The sequence below is a fragment of the Notolepis coatsorum genome (genome assembly GCF_963971535.1).
Source record: "Notolepis coatsorum genome assembly, contig: SCAFFOLD_722, whole genome shotgun sequence".
Classification (NCBI taxonomy): Eukaryota; Metazoa; Chordata; class Actinopteri; order Aulopiformes; family Paralepididae; genus Notolepis; species Notolepis coatsorum.
In genome coordinates, this window is record NW_028171945.1 from 50,010 (window position 1) to 72,278 (window position 22,269).

A 22,269-nucleotide genomic window follows, 5' to 3' on the forward strand; every position below is an offset into this window, starting at 1 on the left:
TTGTCCTTGCGAATCAACTAGCTGGGTAGCTAGCTAGCTCATTCGCAAGGACCATTTTGGGAATGAGCTAGTTGGTTAACCAGCTAGCTGATGGTGTTTGGGGGCGGAGGGTGTTTGGGGGTGGACCGGAGGGCTGTTTTGGGGCGGAGCAGAGGGTGTTTGGGGGTGGAGGGTGGTTCTGTCAGCTCATTGGTTGACAGAAATGACCAGGTTTGTAAACAAAAATGATATTTATTAACATAAAGGAAGCACAATATGGTAACTCAAAATGACCAGGTTTGTAAACAAAAATGATATTTATTAACATAAAGGAAGCACAATATGGTAACTCAAGGGTGAGCCAAGGCTTAATGTGTCACAGCAGCACAAACATTCCCCACATTTAACATTCACAAACACTGCATAACGTTAAATGAATGTTATGATGTTATGTTATTATGATGTTATGATGTTATGATGAATTGAAAATGGGGGACCCTGATGTAAACAAGACGAAAGTCTTTCTCTGGTCTGCATCCCCTTAACAATTGTATGTATTGAGCTGTACTGTACTGTACCCATTCTGCAATCTGTTAATACACTTTTCAATCAATCAATCAATCAATCAATCAATCAATCAATCAATCAATCAAGTAATTGAAATGCAAATACCAGCATCTGCGTCATGTACCACGCCCCTAGACGTCCGCCCCCAGACGTTGCTACTCATCTCAGCTAGTTCATTCGCAGGTTGCGAATGAACTAGCTGGGTACCCAACTAGTTCATTCGCAGGTTGCGAATGAACTAGCTGGGTACCCAACTAGCTCATTCGCAAAGATGACCTAGCTAGCTGGGTACCCAGCTAGCTAATGTGTCTTTGCGAATGAACTAGCTGGGTACCTAGCTAGTTCATTCGCAAGGATCATTTTGCGAATGAACTAGCTGGGTACCCAACTAGTTCATTCGCAAAGATGACCTAGCTAGCTGGGTACCCAGCTAGTTCATTCGCAAGGATCATTTTGCGAATGAGCTAGTTGGGTACCCAACTAGTTCATTCGCAAAGATGACCTAGCTAGCTGGGTACCCAGCTAGTTCATTCGCAAGGATCATTTTGCGAATGAGCTAGTTGGGTACCCAACTAGCTCATTCGCAAAGATGACCTAGCTAGCTGGGTACCTAGCTAGCTCATTCGCAAAGACACATTTGCGAATGAGCTAGCTCACTACCTAGGTTGCAAATGTGTCAGCTAGCTGGGTACCCAGCTAGCTAGGTAGCACGTGTCTTAGCTAGTTAACTAGCCGGCTTTGTCCCATAGGCTTTACACCAAATTTTGCCTCAGCTAGTAGCTAGCTCATTCGCAAAATGGTCCTTGCGAATGAGCTAGCTGGGTACCCAGCTAGCTGACACATTAGCTAGCTGGGTACCCAGCTAGCTCATTCGCAAGGACCATTTTGCGAATGAACTAGCTGGGTACCCAACTAGTTCATTCGCAAAGATGACCTAGCTAGCTGGGTACCCAGCTAGTTCATTCGCAAGGATCATTTTGCGAATGAACTAGCTGGGTACCCAACTAGTTCATTCGCAAAGATGACCTAGCTAGCTGGGTACCCAGCTAGTTCATTCGCAAGGATCATTTTGCGAATGAACTAGCTGGGTACCCAACTAGTTCATTCGCAAAGATGACCTAGCTAGCTGGGTACCCAGCTAGTTCATTCGCAAGGATCATTTTGCGAATGAACTAGCTGGGTACCCAACTAGTTCATTCGCAAAGATGACCTAGCTAGCTGGGTACCCAGCTAGTTCATTCGCAAGGATCATTTTGCGAATGAGCTAGTTGGGTACCCAGCTAGTTCATTCGCAACCTGCGAATGAACTAGTTTGGTACCCAGCTAGTTCATTCGCAACCTGCGAATGAACTAGCTGGGATGAGTAGCAACGTCTGGGGGCGGACGTCTAGGGGCGTGGTACATGACGCAGATGCTGGTATTTGCATTTCAATGACAGAGCGCATTTGATTGGGTCATTCTGAAGTCTGGGGGCGGGGCGGACAGCGGCCGTGGTTCAAGTTTGCAGTTCCGTTCAAATATAGTTGCGTCCCAAGATTCAACGTTACAGTAGTATAGTAGAAAAATGGCTGAAGTTGTTAGAATGTATGGCAATCTGTCTGACAAGGATATGCGAGATTTGTTGATAGAAAACGGAGAATTGAAAATGATTTGAGAGAATATACTTTATTAATCACCAAATGGGGAAATTGATTGCCACCAGACGTATGTAACATACAACACAAACAAAAAAAATATTATAATAGAATACGGCAAAGTGCTTCCAGACAACACATATGGATTAAAGAAATTAAATAACACACTATATATATTCTCAATGGCTTTCTTGCAGGGATGTACAGAAGATTCATTTGAGATGGCAGCGATCTGCCGATACTGTAGAATATTAATACAATAATAACTAACTACTACACAATTAGTATGTACGTTTATTATCTTTGTATTGCATGTTCTTTGCATGTTTTGTGTTCACATCAACCTGCAAAGGGACTAGATGGAAACCGTTTATACAGTAACCATCCACTTAACGTTTTATATTCACTAGGGATGCTCGATATTGGCTTTTTTACCGATACCGATATTCCGATATTGTCCAACTCTTAATTTCGATACCGATATCAACCGATACCGATATATGCAGGGTTTCCCCCCAAAAAAACTGAATAATTTCAGGTAATTAATAATTTCACTGGATGCATTCAAAAGGCTTTCTAAATGTAAGCATTATCTGTGCAAAATATGATAATTAAAAAAGTAAAAATTAACATTACATATCTCTTGTTGTTGAATTAAACCAACATGCATACTTTTGACAATAAATCAAATAAGAATTGGTTCTTACTTGCTTGCCTGGGTAAATAAAGGTTAAATAAATGTAAAAAAAAAAAAAAAAAATTTTACTGCCGATATCGGCCGATCCCTAATATTCACCATAGTGACTTACCGTTTTTAATAATACAGTAACCAGGTTACCATCCAGTGACTTACTACTTTATACAGTAACCACCCAAGTGTGTTAAAGTTTGTAGATGGAAATGAGTTTATAGCTACAATCTGGCATGTTTACATATAAATGTTTATTAAATAAATAAATTTAGTTGAATTTACAGATTAGTGTGATTGAGGTCTGCTCCACAAGCAGAACTGGACTGGAATCAAGAGTATTAATTTATATTTACAGCATATATAACCATAATAATTCTATATACCTACTTATACACCTGCATATAACCCATATAACTATGTATGATAGCAGTGTACAGTGGGGGAAATAATTATTGAACACATCAACATTTTGTTCAGTAAATGTATTTCCAATGAGCGTATTCAAGCGAAATTTGCACCAGACTTTTGTATTTGAATAAAAAATTTACACATGGTCCAAAGATGTTTATTAAAACATAACAAACAAACATTATGCCACATCAATGTGGAACGCCCTACCCACAGCTGTAAAGGAATGTGAATCACTACCCACTTTCAAAACCACTCTCAAGGAGAACCTACTGGAGGCGGCAATTCGAAACTGGCCTCTGTAAATGTCCTAATAGTCCAGTCATTATATGAAAAAACCTAGGACAAATTGCAACAGTAGCAAACTCAACTGATTTTGTATCCTCATTATGTCCTTAGTGAGGGAAAAAAACTCCCAAGGAATCCCATCATGGGAAAGTTTTGAAAACGACCTATATATGTTCATATCGATTATAACAGTGGTGAAAATTTTACTTTTAGATATCACTATAAAAACTCACAAGCTGATTACACACACAAAGACAAGAAAAAAAGTCAATCACAACTTCATTGAATTATTCTGTTTACTCATGCAAATCACACATTATCTTATTTGATATGCACCAATTAGCATACACGCTAGAACTAATCAAAACATTTGATAAAGAAATTTTTTTCTTCTTGGAATATTAGTAGATAGGCTCTGTGGAGCTCAGTCCACGAGGATGGGGCTCAAGGGTTTATGTCCGTGGGGATAGGTCCATGGAGATGGGGGTTTTTATAATAGGCGGAAACTACATATTTGTACAGCATGCAAAACACTACATGATTCTTGCACAAAACTACATGGGCTTAACATAAATTTGGTATGTCTGTATAGGGGAGGCTTGTAGGTACCCATGTAACCCATTTCATTAACATATATTGAGGTAGAAGGCCAAGGGACCATTTGAAAAATGGTGATGGCCATATTTCCCTCCCCAAAAAAAATCATCTTAACTTTGAATAATTAGGTATGTAGCCCCCTTTCCAATGAGGTAACATGACAGGGTTGGTCTCATTGGAAACCCGAGGTTGTCTAGAATCAAATGGTATCTTTACTTTTGAGCTACCTCAAAATTTGAACGCGTCACAATCTCTGAAAGACAGTGTCGTCAGTGATCCTGCCAGCAATCAAGTACATTGAAAAAAAACACATTTCCCATGATGGGATTCCTTGGGACTTTTTTTCTCTCACTAAAGACATATTGAGGGAGTTTGCTAATGTTGCAATTTGTCCTAGGTTTAGCCTAATTCTGGCCTATAATGACTGGACTATAGGGGTAACAAAACATTGAAAAAAAACACATTTCCCATGATGGGATTCCTTGGGACTTTTTTTCTCTCACTAAAGACATATTGAGGATACAAAATCAGTTGAGTTTGCTAATGTTGCAATTTGTCCTAGGTTTAGCCTAATTCTGGCCTATAATGACTGGACTATAACCCAACCCCCTCCAATGAACAGTTACCCCCCCCCCCCCCCCGCCCCACCTACTCAACCCCCACCTCCTCCAATGTACAGTTTCTTCCCCCTCAAATGTATATACTCTCCAATGTATATAATGTCATGTGGGGGGCATGTATCGCAGTTCTATGGCCCTCTTCTCCAATTCTGCTTCAACCATTTTTAGTTCCACCATCTTTTCTCTGGCGCTTCCTGAGGGTGTTGGATTTTGTGATGAGCTGGGCCAGGACCAGGACCCAGCCTTCCCGTAGGCGAGGAAGCTGTTATCTCTTGCTTCAACAGACAGAAAGTCCCCAAACTGTTGAGTAATCACATCACCTGAGACAAACAGAAATACATAATTTAGGTGCATCAGTCAGATACTTTTCATATCAAGAAGCACATTTTCATATCAAGAAACACATTTTATGATAATAAAATGTGCTGAAAACCCCCAGCCCTGCACAATGGTGCGGCCCCTGTTGAGGTCCCTGCTGCGATTGAAGATTTATATGACTCATTTAATTTATTAGGACAATGTTGTCTACTAACTTGGCCAGTGAGTCATCTAGTCTTTATATATGTCTATGGAGGAGACAGTGGCAACATTGTGCTCAGTACTCAGTGAATATGCTCATCGCCCCACAGTGCAGCTCAGGCTGTGTGCTGATTTCCCCGGAACATGTCTATGGGCTGGTGGGACAGCAGGCAGAACCAGGACTCGGTCAGAACCAACAGGTCCTCCGTCTGCTGCTCTGGCTTAAACACAGTACGGCACAGTTTACTACAGGCACTTAAGCATTCTTACTCTCACAACAATAATAAATATATTAAATATTAAATTGAATACGAGTTTTCAGACAAATAAGCAGGATTTCACATTTGATTATAGGACCATGTCTTACCCAAGGTACACAACAAACAAACTAGGCTCATATTGTTTAACGCTTCATCTCCCCTTTAAGGCCAAAACATGTAAAAAAAAATAATAATAATTTTTTATATCGGCCCAATCTTGATATCGGACCGATACCGATGTGTAAAGAAACGGCCATATCGGCCGATATTATATCAGCGGCCGATATATCTTGCATCACTACATGTGCCCAAAACACTGAGCTCAGGCCTTCTCGTGTCGCTGCGCCCCAAGCCACCACGACACGCACACACACCTGTAGAGACATCAGTTGTGAGATGGACAGGTTCGAAACTCAATTCTAAGAAATAAATCAACAGTTCTGGCTTTCCAGATTAATTTATAGATGAGGGAAAGTCAGTAAGTAAGAAAAATGAGGTGGCAGAAAAATTCAACAGATTCTTTGTTAATGTAAACTGGCAGAGGAGATAACCCCGCCACAAGGGGGAGGTGTTTCTAATTATTTTATATAACGAAACACAAGTACCATCTTCTTGAGAAAAACGGATAAAAATGAAATTATGGATACCGTGAACAAACTCAACTGGAAACCTCATATCAAATATGTCAGGACTAAATTGGCACGGAGTGTTGGTGTTTTATGCAAGATAAGGCACATTCTAAACCAAAAAACACTGTACTGTACACTCTTCCTATGGTATATGACTATATGAGCTACTGTGCGGAGGTGTGGGGTAATACCTACAAAAGCACTCTACAGCCAATATGCACCATGCAAAAAAAGCAATAAGAATAATCAACAATGTAGGATATTATGAACACACTAATAACTTATTTATAAAGCTACAAGCATTGAAATGTATGGATCTAGTGGATTTAAAAACTGCCCTCATTGTATACAAAGCCAGATACAAACTAATCCCAGGCAACATTCAAAAATGGTTCAGAGACAGGGAAGGAGAATATAACTTAAGAGGGAGAGGGAATCTTAAACAACAAATGGTACACACTACGCTGAAAAGCATGTGCATATCGGTGTGTGGAGTGAAGTTGTGGAATAATTTACCTGAATACATCAAACTGAGTAAACATGTAGCACAATTTAAAAAGCAGCTAAAAAAAACACACATTAGAGAAATACAGAAATGAGTAATGAGGATAAACAAAGTTATGTTATATTGTGTTATGTAGTGCTGTACTATATTCACTGCTGTCAAGTGAATCAATTTTATTTGATTTTTCTCTTTTAAATACCGGTATAAGTAAAAGTATATTCTATATTGTAATATACTAAATTAGGGCTGGGCGATATAACGATAACGATAAATATCGCGATATATTTTAATAATCGATATCGAATATCGAAATAAAAAAAAAATCGAAATTTTTTTTTTTTCCTTTTTTACCTGCAACAGGGCAGTTTTAAAACCAGAGACAGTGGACAGACCGTCTTTCTTGCCTGCAACTTAAAGTAATGGCTTTGCTTGTCCAAATGACAATACTGACCAAATTCAGATTTATTTCTCTCTTGTCCATTTATTTTGTTTGCTTTCTAATTTAAAATACATTTTGAAACCATCTGTACACAGTAGGCTATGTGTGCTAGCAGAACTAGACTCCAGTCACGAGTCACAGTGCGGTGGTTTGTCCACCAAAAAAGCGCCAAAAGATCGAAAATAAACTAGCAGAGCCAGAACTGTTCAACTCCTCTGGAGCCACAGCCAGCAGAGAAGCCGGTTTACTTTAGCTTTTAAACCAGCTGCAGCCTGAGAACTGGAGTGTGAGGGTGAAGATGGCGGCAATGACAAAGAATTTCTGCAAAATAAACAAACATCTGTTGTTAAAAAAAAAAAAAAAGTTTTTTTTTTTTTATACTTATAACAATTTGATAATTATCGATATCGAGAAATAAAATAAAATCATCATATCGTTATCGCGATATGATTTTTTTCCATATCGCCCAGCCCTATACTAAATTATGTTATATCTAGTCAAATTAATGGAAGAACAAACATAAATGTAAGGGGGTAGGGATCAATAAGCTTAGCTTCCCTCTACTCCTTTTTTGGACATGTCTGCTAACCAAACACATTGCTCTTGACCTTTTGTTTATAATTCCATGTAATAAAAACGGAGCTCAACGCATGCATTTTGTAGATCATTGGCTAAATGATTATCCAGTTTGACTATCGTCTACTACGAGCCACCGTACCTGTAGTACTACTGCTTACAAACTGCCTCGCTACTGTGAACCTGCTCTTGTCGTCACGTCACAACTAGATGTTAAATAAACTAGTCTAGATGGAAATAGGGGTCCACGCGCACCCCCCGGAACTTTTTATGCCACCTGATTTTTCTTAATCCTTAAAGTGTCTACTTTCAGAATCTGCCAGGTGCCAAGCTGAAATAATGTCCGAAAGGCTCCATTTTTAACCCTTTATTGCACCTAACCCAAAACCGAAACATTAAAATGTGATGTAGCAAGAGGCATAACCTTTGAAGTAAACAACATGGAGACAAATTAATACATTTGTCCATACAATTCTGACCCTAGGAATTCAATGGGATGGTTATTTTTGACATGACAACATTTTGACTGTATTTCTGGACAAAAAATACAATACAATACGCATAGAGTGAATATTTGGTGACAATAATTTTTTTTTTCAATCCTCCAAGTCAAGTCAAGTCAAGAGTTTTAATTGTCACGGCATACAGGTATACAATGAAATGCGGGTGGTCTTGCCCGCAACGATGTGCAATACAGTGGTACATATAATAGAATCAAAAGAAGAAACAACATTGTGCAGTAACAGATAGCAGGTAACATGGAGTGACATCTCGGTATCTGTACATAGTTATTTACAGCGCATGTGTGACATGCTAGTTAGCTTTGGTAGTGCAATACACTGTTCCTGTTATTCTAATTTAAAGTGTCCTTTCCTTTGGCCATAAGTGTGCGTGTGTGCGACATGAGTGTGTGCCCGCTCATGTTAAAGTGTTTATTTTGAGATTATATTGGGTACCAAGCTGAAATAATGTCTCAAAGGCTAGTTTGAACCCTTTATAGCACCTAACCCAATTTTTTTTAAATGAAAATATAATGTAGAAGAGGCATAACTTTTGAGGTAGACGACTTACAGAGCGAAAATACATTTTCCCACACAATTTTGATCCTAGGAATTCAAGGGGATGGTTATTGTTGACATTTGACAACATTTTGACTGTATTTCTGGACAAAAACAGCAAGAAATGACCAAACGTGTGTATGACCAACTACCTTTTCATTTTTTAAAGCACATAGTGAATATTCTAGAGTTGAACCTTATATACAGCTCAAGCATTACTGTAGATGAAGCAGTTAAATGTGCGTACAAACTTGGAACATCTGATTAACTACAAGAAGCAGCACTCACCCTCAATTCTCACATTATAAAGGCATTCAAAGAGTCAAAGGAGCTACCATGGCCCCCAACTGCACACAAGCTGGATGCTGTGAAAATGGATGAACTGCTCCCAGAGCATCTTGTACCATTTCTGAGCTCAGTGGTGACTGGGACACTTGATGAAGAAAAGTGTGAGAAGACGCAGAGGCTGGTCTATTCGATTACACAAGATGTGTGTCGAGTAGGGCTGCACGATTAATCGATTTTTTATCGAAATCGCAATTTGTAATGATGCAATTATCAAATCGCCTGCAATTAAAAAAAAATTAAATAAATAAGATTTTAACCAGGAAGTCCCATTGAGAGACAAGATCTCCTTTGCAAGGGAGACCTGGCCAAGATGACAGCAATAACATTTGCAATACATCACACAGCAATAAAAATTTGCGATACATCACACAAGAACATAATAAATGTGCATGTATACAATATATACAATACATCACATGTAAACACAAAAACAAAGCAGAATAGTCTACATGATAGTAAAAGTGTATAATACAGGGTAATACAGTAATTTTGCAGTTGGGACCCGACTACAGAAAGCAGCAACATTCTTCTTGTAGGAAGTTATGTAATACAGATTTAAATTCACCAAGAGAGACTGGGGTGTAAGTGGATAATGGTCCTGTAGCCCATTCCATGCCCAAGGTGCGAAGCTTGAGAAAGCTGTTCCTAGCTAACCCTGCTCAAGTCAGAGAAAACATCTGAGCCGAGTAAGGAAAGGGTGGGGGGGGGGTGGGGGCATCTCTCTCTACTGGTTCAATTAATGTAGAAAAACGTTGCACTATAAAAACGAACTGGATAGTTGATAATAAACATTTAACTTCATTAGCTGAAGTATTCTAAAATAATTTAAGCAATTCTCCTTTTCTGTGTGTGTGTGCACGTGTCTCATATCTCATTTGATAGTATTTACTGAGGATTGCCAGATAATGTTGATATTTAAACACAAAAATAATACAAAATATACATGATCATGCAACATAAAAAAAATTGTTGTAGGAACAGTTTGGGAGAGGGAGGTAAGGGGTTTTAGATTGTGTGTTGTGAAGTTTACTTCAGAGAGGGAGAGTAAAGTACAGGGAAAAAAAGGTACCGTTGGGTACCGTACCGGTATCGATTCCCAGGTAAAAAGAAAAATGTTCAGACTCTGTGTCCCGAACAGACCCACCGCGTAGGCCAGATGCAAGCCGCATTTTACAATAAACCTCTGTGGGGCTGCTTAAAAAAAATTATCGCAATCGCAATATCTGTCCGAAAAATCGCAATTAGATTATTTCCCAAAATCGTGCAGCCCTAGTGTCGAGCAGCAACTAACAGCAAGTGAAGTGAAACTCCAAAAGCACATCCTCCTGTGTGCCACACTTCGGCACCTCTATCGAAGCAAACATGTGAGTGATCAACTAACTTATTGCTTATGAGGTCCTACATTGTCATTGCTCAACTATGCTTCATACAGGTATTTGATATTGATACAAAAAAACATGTTTATCTTATTCTTTACAGCTCACAACCATCCTTTCACGACTAGGACACTCGGAGACATACGACTTCAGTATGGAACTTGAGACAGCCATGGCCAATGCTTTTGATGAGATGTCCACCAACATGACCCCTGAAATCACCACTGGCGAGGGAAACACTGTTTTTCACAGCGAGTGGGACAACCTGAACAGAATCACCACCAACGTTCATGGTTCAAATGTGGTAAACAGCGCCGGGGGAATCATGATTCAAGAAGTGAAGGAGAGCCATGTGAGCACCAAGAAAAGGACCCTTCCTCTCTATGACAGGTCATCCAAGATGAGAAGCCTTAAGATCACGCCTCCCGAGACGCTGCCAGAGCTGGCATTCAAAAGAGTTGGCCCCAAATTCCCCAAGAATGCCAACTTTACCCCTGCTGCTGAGGAATTACTGGGCCCCGACTATTGTAGCACACTGCTGGGATTCTACGACTTTACTGGGGAGGACTGTATCAGCGCTTTTAAAGGCAAATGCAAGGTGAATCCCCTGAAGAAGCTGGAAAAGACTCGTAAACTCCACAAAGCTTTCAGGCAGCTTGGTGCAGACTGGATGGTCACTGATGAGCTTCAAGAGGAGATGGAGAGCTTCACATGCATTATGTATGGCCAAGCACGGATGACATCAGTTGACACAGTACGGGTGAAAATGATGAGAAAGATGGTCGGCGCTGACAAAGTCCTGGACTCCAAGTCAAAAGTAGACCTGGAACGCCTGCCAAGGTCCGTCTCATTCCACATGTCCAGCGAGCCTTCTATAAGAGAGCAGACAAGGCAATAATCAAGAGCCCAAAACCACATGATCCAGGCATGGGCTGGGAGAAGACAGGAGAAGAGGAGGTGTTGGAACCGGTCTGGGCAATTGGACCCATCCTCCCTCCTTCTCTTGTTGAGGTACTGGCTCAGAGAGCAGAGTCAGAAGAGCATGCAGCCCTTGACAAGGTGACCGATTACGCCAACAATAACTTTGTCTGTGGGTAAAGTGGATGGAGAGTACGAGCATGAGGATGAAGAGCTGGAGATGGAAGAAATTGAATTAGAAGATCTCTTCAGTGACGATGAGGATGAGTAGTTTAGGTCAGCAAGTTGGTAGTGACATGAAAAGGTAAATGTATTGGTTGTCTACTTCAAAAGTTATGACTCTTCTACATTATATTTTCATTTTTAGATTTTTGGGTTAGGTGCTATAAAGGGTTAAAACTAGCCTTTGGGACATTATTTGAGCTTGGTACCCAATATAATTTCCAAATAAACAGTTGGAGGGTTGAAAAAAAAACTGATTGTCAACAAATATTCACTATATTCACTATGCGTTTGAAAAATAAAAATGTAGTTGGTTAGACACGCATTTCTTGCATTTGTTTGCCGTTTTTGTCCAGAAATACAGTCAAAATGTTGTAAAATGTCAAAAAAATAACCATTCCATTGAATTCCTAGGGTCAGAATTGTATGGGAAAATGCATTCATTTGTCTCTGTATGTTGTTTACTTCAAAGATTATGCCTCTTGAGTCTTGCTACATCAAATTTTAATGTTTCGGTTTTGTGTTAGGTGCAATAAAGGGTTAAAAATTTAGCCTTTCGGACATTATTTCAGCTTGGCACCTGGCAGACTCTGAAAGTAGACACTTTAAGGATTAAGAAAAATCAGGTGGCATAAACATTTCCGGGGGGTGCGCGTGGACCCCTATTTCCATCTAGACTAAACCCACGGTTTGATAAACCCAAGTGTGTTCATTGACCCACACGCAACTGAGGTACATATTAACAGTTTACACATTTGATGGTAGAAATCAGTTTGTTACCCTCATACCAAGATGGCGGCGGTCTCGTGACGTCAGAGTGTCTTCGATTTCAAATAAACTTGAGTAAAAGATAAAAGCATAGCAGATAGACAGTGAGATTTGAGATAGATAGATAGGAGGACACAATGTATTAATGTAACAGCTAATACAATTTAAACTTTGCAAACTCCCATACATGTAACGTTATTATGATAGATAAGCTGTAGCTGTAGCAGAAAACACGAGACTGAGTCGAGTCACCAAAATCGAAATGTTGAAACAGTGCCAAGCCAACACGAACTCAAACACACTTTAACCTATTGGTAAACAAACGTATTGTTGAAAATATACACTATGACTGCTGTTGTGACATGTTTAAGATCGTATTGACTAGTTTACACACTCACCTTCAAAGTTTCAAACCGCGGCGCTAACGTTAACTTGTTGATCTTAGCTCTGTAAATCGGGATCTTCTTCTCTGCTCCTATTTCCTAAATGTTGTAACAGCGCCACCACAAACTCGCAACAGCGCCACTTGTGGCCAAAAATATGACGATAGACAGACAATTGTTAAGCTGCATACAGTTGAGCGGTGATAGAATGTGATTGGACAAATGGGATTTAGGGGAGGGGGAGGTGACGCAATTCATTAGTCTTTGGGGGAGGGGTGCTTTTAGAAGTGTCTGTCTTTTAGAATTCACAGTTCAAGTGACTACAAACTTTGATTGATTGATTGAACATTTTATTAACAGATTGCAGAATGGGTACAGTACAGTACAGCTCAATACACAATTGTTAAGGGGATGCAGACCAGAGAAAGACGTTTGTCTTGTTTCCATCAGGGTCCCCCATTTTCAATTCATATAGACATTTATGACATACACAACATACATGACATTTATGGCATAGGGACATATAGGTATTTAGTACTGATACATTTGTGACATAAACGGTATTCAAATATACAGTACTGTTACCCCTAGATCCTGACAGAGTATATATGATGGGGAGGGGACTGTACATTAGGAGGGGATGGGTGGGTGGGAGAGAAATACATACGGCGGGGAGGGAATATATACATGCGGTGGGGAGGAGACTGTCTATTAGGAGGTAGTGGGGGTTTTGGGCATTTACGGATTTTGCCTAGTTCCGTGCTGAGGGTTTTTTCAACCTGCAACTTGTTCTTGTCAGAGACCAGCAGGGCTGAGTCGTCCGCAAAAAGGAACAAGTTGCAGTCACAAGCTGACGACATGTCATTTGCATAAATTAGGAACAGTAGCAGACCTAGTATGCTTCCTTGTGGAACACCACAGCTTACTGTGAGGGGGGGGGGGTAGGGTACCGTTTACCTCCACCATCTGCTCTCTCCCCTCCAGGTAGGATTGCATCCAGCTCACTGATAGACTATCAAAACCAATTGCTTTTAGCTTGTCAATCAGAATGGTGTGATTGACAGTGTCGAAGGCCTTTTGTAGGTCCAGCATGACCATGCCGCAGTATTTGCCCGCGTCCACCTCTTGCTTGATGTGGTCGTTCAAATAGAGAAGGCATGTGTCAGTGGAGTGGGATGTTCTGAAGCCAGATTGGAATTCGTAGATTAGATTTTTATCCGCGAGGTACTTTTCGACCTGTTCGTATACTATTTTTTCCATGACTTTCGAGATGGATGTAAGGATAGAAACAGGGCGGTAGTTGCCTGGGTCTAATTTGCTGCCCTTTTTGTGCAGGGGTGTTACTCTCGCAATTTTGAAGTCCTTGGGGACGTGTCCCTGTTTTATGGAGAGGTTTATTATGTGTGTGATGACTGGGGTGATGGCGGCTGCTGAGTCTCTGAGGAATTTGGAGGGGATGTTGTCATGGCCAGTGGCCTTGTTCGGTTGGAGGGCGCTCAGTTTTTTGAGTACCTCATCTGTATAGTTACCATTTCCAGTTTGAAATCGTCTTTGTGGACGCCTAGGTTCTTGTAGTATGCTACTATGTGTTCTACCCCATACTGCCCTGAGTGGGAGGGTAGTTTGTTTATCAGTGTTGTGGCTATGTTTGTGAAGAAAGTGTTTAAGTAATTGGCTACATCCAGTTTGTCTGTGATGAGCGTGTTGTCCGTCTTTATGTTTATGTTTGAGAACCTGATTTTAAGTTTTTTACTGCAGCCTAGTTGATTATTGAGTAATTTAAAAAGTTCATGTGGTTTATTTTTGTTTTCCTCAGTTTTGTCATTGATGATTTTTTTTTGCAGTTTTTATCATGGAGTTTACGTCATTTCTTAGTCTGTTTCTTTCTAGTTTGAGTTCAGTCACATGGGCTTGGAGTTCACTGCTTGTGCTTTTGGTAAGCTTTGACTGACTTTTACTTTTACGGTCAGTATTTCAGTGTGCATCCACGGCTCAGCGCAATTTTTTACCCTGGTGGTTCTTAGGGGGGCCATGTTGTTTAGTATTGTTGAGAATTTGGTTTTGAAGCCAAGCCATGTTTCTTCAACCAGTGTACCATTGAGTTCATCTGACCAGTCCAGGCTCTCCAGTTCAAGGTTAAAGGCCTCGCTAGAGTAGGTTTTGAGGTCTCTAGATGTGACTGTTTTGTGACAGCCAGCCTTTTGTTTTAGCTTTTTGCGGGTACAGAATATCATGGCGTTCTATCGGGGGGACCCTGATGGAAACAAGACAAACGTCTTTCTCAGGTCTGCATCCCCTTAACAATTGTATGTATTGAGCCGTACTGTATTGTACCCATTCTGCAATCTGTTAAATAAAGTTTTCATTCATTCATTCATGCTCTAAGACAAACTCTAACCGAAAACCAACTTCGAAAGAGTGCCTAAGCAGCAAAAAAAAAAAAGAGAGTGACTGATAGTGCCATCTAGTGGTAAGGTAAAAGTACTGTATTACAACACTCTCACTTAATTTTACAATGGCATTCAAGTCCCTTTAAATAATATTACAACACTCCCACTTAATTTTACAATGGCATTAAGTGCCTTTAAATAATATTACAGCGCCATGCTCTCCTTCATAAAAAGAAACGTCAAGAAAAAATATATTTTAAACAGCAAAAAAAAAATACTTTTTACAATGCTTTTACTGGAACTCTTTTTCACATTATTTCAGACTTGCTTTGACTAGGCAGCGTTCGGCGTTCACCTGTCAAGCACAAATAACCACTCTATTTTACATGTGAATTACCAAAGTGCCACTTAACCCTTTCACTGCCACACGACAGAAGGTTAACCCAAATTAAACAATTACATTTTTTTTGTATATATATATTGAACAATTAACAATATTCCTGTGAATGCATGAGTACACTGAATGAATACTGAGAGTATTACTGGCATAATAGATCATGTAAATAGAATTCTTACAATTTCTGGATTAATAAACCATCCTCTGACAAGCATGTTCTTGAATAATTTGTGTGTTTTTGAAACTCAATGCCTCTTATCACCTCTGTGGGGGGTGAGTGGGCTAATAATTCACAAATTATATTGTGGTGCAGGTATTCTAGCTAAACAAAACAGTGATAATGACACTTTTGAATGGTGTGAATTTAGTCATTGTTAGTATAAATAAGAATAATCAATTTTGTAATGTTGGGCAATAAGGCATAACAATAGAGCCTCTTGATTGATTGATTGATTGAAAAGTTTATTAACAGATTGCAGAATGGGTACAGTACAGTACAGCTCAATACATACAATTGTTAAGGGGTTGCAGACCAGAGAAAGACTTTCGTCTTGTTTACATCAGGGTTCCCCATTTTCAATTCATCATAACATATATGACATACAGATAGACAGTACATCTATACATTTATGACATATCAGATTTGCAAATACAGTACTGTTTGTGATACAAAAGTGTCCAGAAAAAGAGTGTATTTGACGTAGAAACTACATTGGAGGAGGTTGGGTGGGGGCTGTACATTGGAGGTGGGGGGGGGACACACATTGTACACTGTACATTGGAATACTGACAAAGCCATACTTGGTCATTTATTGTACAACTGGGTTAGGACATTTGTAGGGGCCAGTTTCGAATTGCAGTCTCCCGTAGGTGTTTTTTGAGAGTGTTATTGAAAGTGGGTAGTGATTCACATTCCTTTACAGCTTTGGGTAGGGCGTTCCACATTGATGTGGCATAATTGCTAAACGTGTTTAGTCCCTTGTTCGAGCCGAATCTGGGTTTTACATGATTTGTGGAGCTCCCTCTGGTGTTGTGATCATGGTATTCACTGACCTTTGGGAAGTATTTTGACATGTACAGAGATACATGAGAGATATTTAGAGAAAGTAGATAGATTTTGGGGGGGAATTGTTAATTCTACTTAAACTTAATGCAACATCTATAATAGTAAATATCATTCAGAAAACAATATGTTGGGTAGGAGTGGGGGGGGGGGGGGGGGGGTTGGGTAGGAGGGGTGGGTGGGGGACACTGTACAACTGTACAAACAACACTGTACATTGGATTATGAATGAATGTGGACTGTTCCATCAGAGGGGGGAGCTTCGATGGTCATGTAAGTGGCTACAGACCGCTGCACTTAAATATAAACATTAGTCTACCTGGAGACTCAATGAGGTAATTGTAGATGTCGCCATAAGACGCGTCTGGCCATTTAGTGGGATCATTTTTTCATTATCCAGTTCGGCTGAAAGGACATTGGCCACCGAAGCTCCCCCCTCTGATAGAACAGTCCACATTCATTCGAGCGTCATCTCGCGTCGTCCAGACTCCATGGGCACTCTGCGCATGTCCATGCGGAATAGGTGCTTTAAAATGGGCTTTTTCTCTGCCGATTTAGTTCTGATCGATTAGTTATGGGTCACGCCGTGTTCAGGAGAGCGAGGCGCATAAACGTCTATTCGATCATGTCTCTAGCACCCCCACAGCCGTATCGGCAACCACTTACATCACGGCTCTCGTCCACATTCATTCATATGCTCCCCCCGCAATCTCCTCCCCGATTTCAATGTAACGCGGAAGTGTAGTGGTCTTCGTTAAACACTAAAACTACGATACCCAGAGCTCATCGCACAAACCGGAAGCGAATATACGTCATCTTTCCTCGCCACGTCCTTTAACTATTCCTCACCGGCAACTTATCCAATTTAAAAGAAAATTAAAACATCTTTTCAAAATCTTTCTTCACATCTAGATTTGTAAATTCCACATAACCTTAGATGTTGTTCTTTAAACATTACGTAGGCCCCTTACCCGCTCGCGAATTGAACGCCACCCCATACGTTAGGCTAAAACCAAAGATTTTCGTCCATCAGCCCGTTTTAAACAGCGTAAATACGCCATTTCTCTCCGTTCTTAAAGCAATCAACTTATATACGCCAACTCCCGCACACCTTAGCTAGTATCCCTGCGTTTTTAACAACAATCCGACGGTCGCAACATATTTTAAAACGCATAATATTAGCTAAAATCAAAGATTTTCGTCCATCAGCCCGTTTTAAACAGCGTAAATACGACATTTCTCTCCGTTCTTAAAGCAATCAACTTATATACGCCAACTCCCGCACACCTTAGCTAGTAGCCCTGCGTTTTTAACAACAATCCGACGGTCGCAACATATTTTAAAACGCATAATATTAGCTAAAACCAAAGATTTTCGTCCATCAGCCCGTTTTAAACAGCGTAAATACGACATTTCTCTCTGTTTTAAAGCAATCAACTTATATACGCCAACTCCCGCACACCTTAGCTAGTATCCCTCCGTTTTTAACAACAATCCAAGGTCGCAACATATTTTAAAACACATAATTTGTTGAGCTGGGGACTATAAACAGAACCAGGGTGCATGGAAAGGGCTGTAGCGTATTTCTGTATGCCTAGCCCTGCCCCCAGACTTCAGAATGACCCAATCAAATGTGCCCTATCATTGAAATGCAAATACCAGCAGCTACGTCATGTACCACGCCCCTAGACGTCCGCCCCCAGACGTTGCTACTCATCCCAGCTAGTTCATTCGCAGGTTGCGAATGAACTAGCTGGGTACCCAACTAGCTCATTCGCAAAATGATCCTTGCGAATGAACTAGCTGGGTACCCAGCTAGCTAGGTCATCTTTGCGAATGAACTAGCTGGGTACCCAACTAGCTCATTCGCAAAATGATCCTTGCGAATGAACTAGCTGGGTACCCAGCTAGCTAGGTCATCTTTGCGAATGAACTAGTTGGGTACCCAGCTAGTTCATTCGCAAAATGATCCTTGCGAATGAACTAGCTGGGTACCCAGCTAGCTAGGTCATCTTTGCGAATGAACTAGTTGGGTACCCAGCTAGTTCATTCGCAAAATGGTCCTTGTGAATGAGCTAGCTGGGTACCCAGCTAGCTAATGTGTCAGCTAGCTGGGTACCCAGCTAGCTCATTCGCAAGGACCATTTTGCGAATGAGCTAGCTACTAGCTGAGGCAAAATTTGGTGTAAAGCCTATGGGACAAAGCCGGCTAGTTAACTAGCTAAGACACGTGCTACCTAGCTAGCTGGGTACCCAGCTAGCTGACACATTTGCAACCTAGGTAGTGAGCTAGCTCATTCGCAAATTTGTCTTTGCGAATGAGCTAGCTAGGTACCCAGCTAGCTAGGTCATCTTTGCGAATGAGCTAGTTGGGTACCCAACTAGCTCATTCGCAAAATGATCCTTGCGAATGAACTAGCTGGGTACCCAGCTAGCTAGGTCATCTTTGCGAATGAACTAGTTGGGTACCCAGCTAGTTCATTCGCAAAATGATCCTTGCGAATGAACTAGCTAGGTACCCAGCTAGTTCATTCGCAAAGACACATTAGCTAGCTGGGTACCCAGCTAGCTAGGTCATCTTTGCGAATGAGCTAGTTGGGTACCCAGCTAGTTCATTCGCAACCTGCGAATGAACTAGCTGAGATGAGTAGCAACGTCTGGGGGCGGACGTCTAGGGGCGTGGTACATGACGCAGATGCTGGTATTTGCATTTCAATGACAGGGCACATTTGATTGGGTCATTCTGAAGTCTGGGGGCAGGGCTAGGCATACAGAAATACGCTACAGCCCTTTCCGTGCACCCTGGATCTGTTTATAGTCCCCAGCTCAACAAATTATGTGTTTTAAAATATGTTGCGACCTTGGATTGTTGTTAAAAACGGAGGGATACTAGCTAAGGTGTGGGGGAGTTGGCGTATATAAGTTGATTGCTTTAAGAACGGAGAGAAATGTCGTATTTACGCTGTTTAAAACGGGCTGATGGACGAAAATCTTTGGTTTTAGCTAATATTATGTGTTTTAAAATATGTTGCGACCGTCGGATTGTTGTTAAAAACGCAGGGATACTAGCTAAGGTGTGGGGGAGTTGGCGTATATAAGTTGATTGCTTTAAGAACGGAGAGAAATGTCGTATTTACGCTGTTTAAAACGGGCTGATGGACGAAAATCTTTGGTTTTAGCCTAACGTATGGGGTGGCGTTCAATTCGCGAGCGGGTAAGGGGCCTACGTAATGTTTAAAGAACAACATCTAAGGTTATGTGGAATTTACAAATCTAGATGTGAAGAAAGATTTTGAAAAGATGTTTTAATTTTCTTTTAAATTAGATAAGTTGCCGGTGAGGAATAGTTAAAGGACGTGGCGAGGAAAGATGACGTATGTTCGCTTCCGGTTTGCGCGATGAGTTACTGTATAAACGGTTTCCATATTATAGTCCCTTTGCAGGTTGATGTGAACACAACATGCAATACAAAGATAATAAACGTACATACTAATTGTGTAGTAGTTAGTTATTATTATTGTATTAATATTCTACAGTATCGGCAGATCGCTGCCATCTCAAATGAATCTTCTGTACATCCCTGCAACAAGAAAGCCATTGAGAATATAATATATAGTGGGTAATTCTGAAGTCTGGGGGCAGGGCTAGGTAGGCATACAGAAATACGGATACACCGGTTCTGTTTATAGTCCCCAGCTAAACAAACTATGTGTTTTAAAATATGTTGCGACCGTCGGATTGTTGTTAAAAACGGAGGGATACTAGCTAAGGTGTGGGGGAGTTGGCGTATATAAGTTGATTGCTTTAAGAACGGAGAGAAATGTCGTATTTACGCTGTTTAAAACGGGCTGATGGACGAAAATCCTTGGTTTTAGCCTAACGTATGGGGTGGCGTTCAATTCGCGAGCGGGTAAGGGGCCTACGTAATGTTTAAAGAACAACATCTAAGGTTATGTGGAATTTACAAATCTAGATGTGAAGAAAGATTTTGAAAAGATGTTTTAATTTTCTTTTAAATTAGATAAGTTGCCGGTGAGGAATAGTTAAAGGAAGTGGCGAGGAAAGATGACGTATGTTCGCTTCCGGTTTGCGCAATGAGCTCTGGGTATCGTAGTTTTAGTGTTTAATAATAATAACTAACTACTACACAATTAGTATGTACGTTTATTATCTTTGTATTGCATGTTCTTTGCATGTTGTGTTCACATCAACCTGCAAAGGGACTAGATGGAAACCGTTTATACAGTAACTCATCGCGCAAACCGGAAGCGAACATACGTCACGGCCGTGGTTCAAGTTTGCAGTTCCTTTCAAATATAGTTGTGTCTCAAGATTCAACGTTACAGTAGTAGAGTAGAGAAATGTTAGAATGTAATAGGACATGTATGGCAATCTGTCTGACAAGGATATGCGAGATTTGTTGATAGAAAACGGAGAATTGAAAATGATTTGAGAGAATATACTGTATTAATCCCCAAAGGGGGAAATTGATTGCCACCAGACGTATGTAACATAAAACACAAACAAAAAAAATATTATAATAGAATACGGCAAAGTGCTTCCAGACAACACATATGGATTAAATAAATTAAATAACACAGTATATATATTCTCAATGGCTTTCTTGCAGGGATGTACAGAAGATTCATTTGAGATGGCAGCGATCTGCCGATACTGTAGAATATTAATACAATAATAATAACTACTACACAATTAGTATGTATGTTTATTATCTTTGTATTGCATGTTCTTTGCATGTTGTGTTCACATCAACCTGCAAAGGGACTAGATTTGTATTACTGTATCTCTATCTCTTTGTATTTAAATGTTCTTATAATTTTTTTATGCTTGCTTATGCCTGTATGTTCTACTGTTGTGAAGCACTTTGAACTGCAACCTCTGTATGAAAAGTGCTATACAAATAAAATTATTATTATCCCATCACTGTCAATGGATGTCTTATTCTTTGACTTTGATACAATGGATATGATTTCTGCTTCACTGACATTTCCCAAAAACATAGACTGCAGTACTTTACTATCTCCTCTCCATCCTTCCTGTAATGGTTCATCGTGTTTTTGAATGGCATCTGCCAGATTTGGCCCCACATTCACAAAAAAATTGTTGAATTCATTAACCACCTCATTCATGTTTTTTATAGTCTTACTATTACTAATGAAATGGCTAGGCATTTTTATGGACGCTGATTTATTTCCCATTACCTTATTTATTATTTTTATTTCCGCCTAACAATCTATTGTAATAATCTTTCTTGGCCCATCTCATAATGAATACTAACTTATTCTTATACACTTTGTATTTAGTTTCAGCAGCCTTTTTTCTACATTTGATCAAATCTCTATAGTTTGTTTTTCTTTTTACATGCATTCTCTAACCACTTTGTTATCCAGCATGGTTTTCTATTGTCATTACTTTTTTGTTTATGTTGAACCATTGGGCAGTGCCTATCGTAAAGTGTCCGATAGATATTCAAAAAAGTATTGTAAGCAGCATTGACGTCTTCTACATAGACCCCCCTTGAAATGTATTAACGAAAATGTGTTATCTAATACTATACATTCACTAAATTGTTACTCCGTATAATAATTACAATTGGCTTCAATGGAATTAAAC

General features: G+C 40.1%; 1 long non-coding RNA gene across 1 annotated transcript; it reads right to left on the reverse strand.

Annotated features, from left to right (window-relative positions):
• Window positions 1-4,844: 4,844 nt before the first annotated feature.
• LOC311248148 lies at window positions 4,845-12,884 on the reverse strand. The gene is made up of 3 exons (XR_014620921.1): window positions 12,801-12,884; window positions 12,415-12,472; window positions 4,845-5,104 (listed from the first exon to the last, which is right to left on the reverse strand). It is a non-coding gene; the product is annotated as an uncharacterized lncRNA (long non-coding RNA).
• Window positions 12,885-22,269: the final 9,385 nt, after the last annotated feature.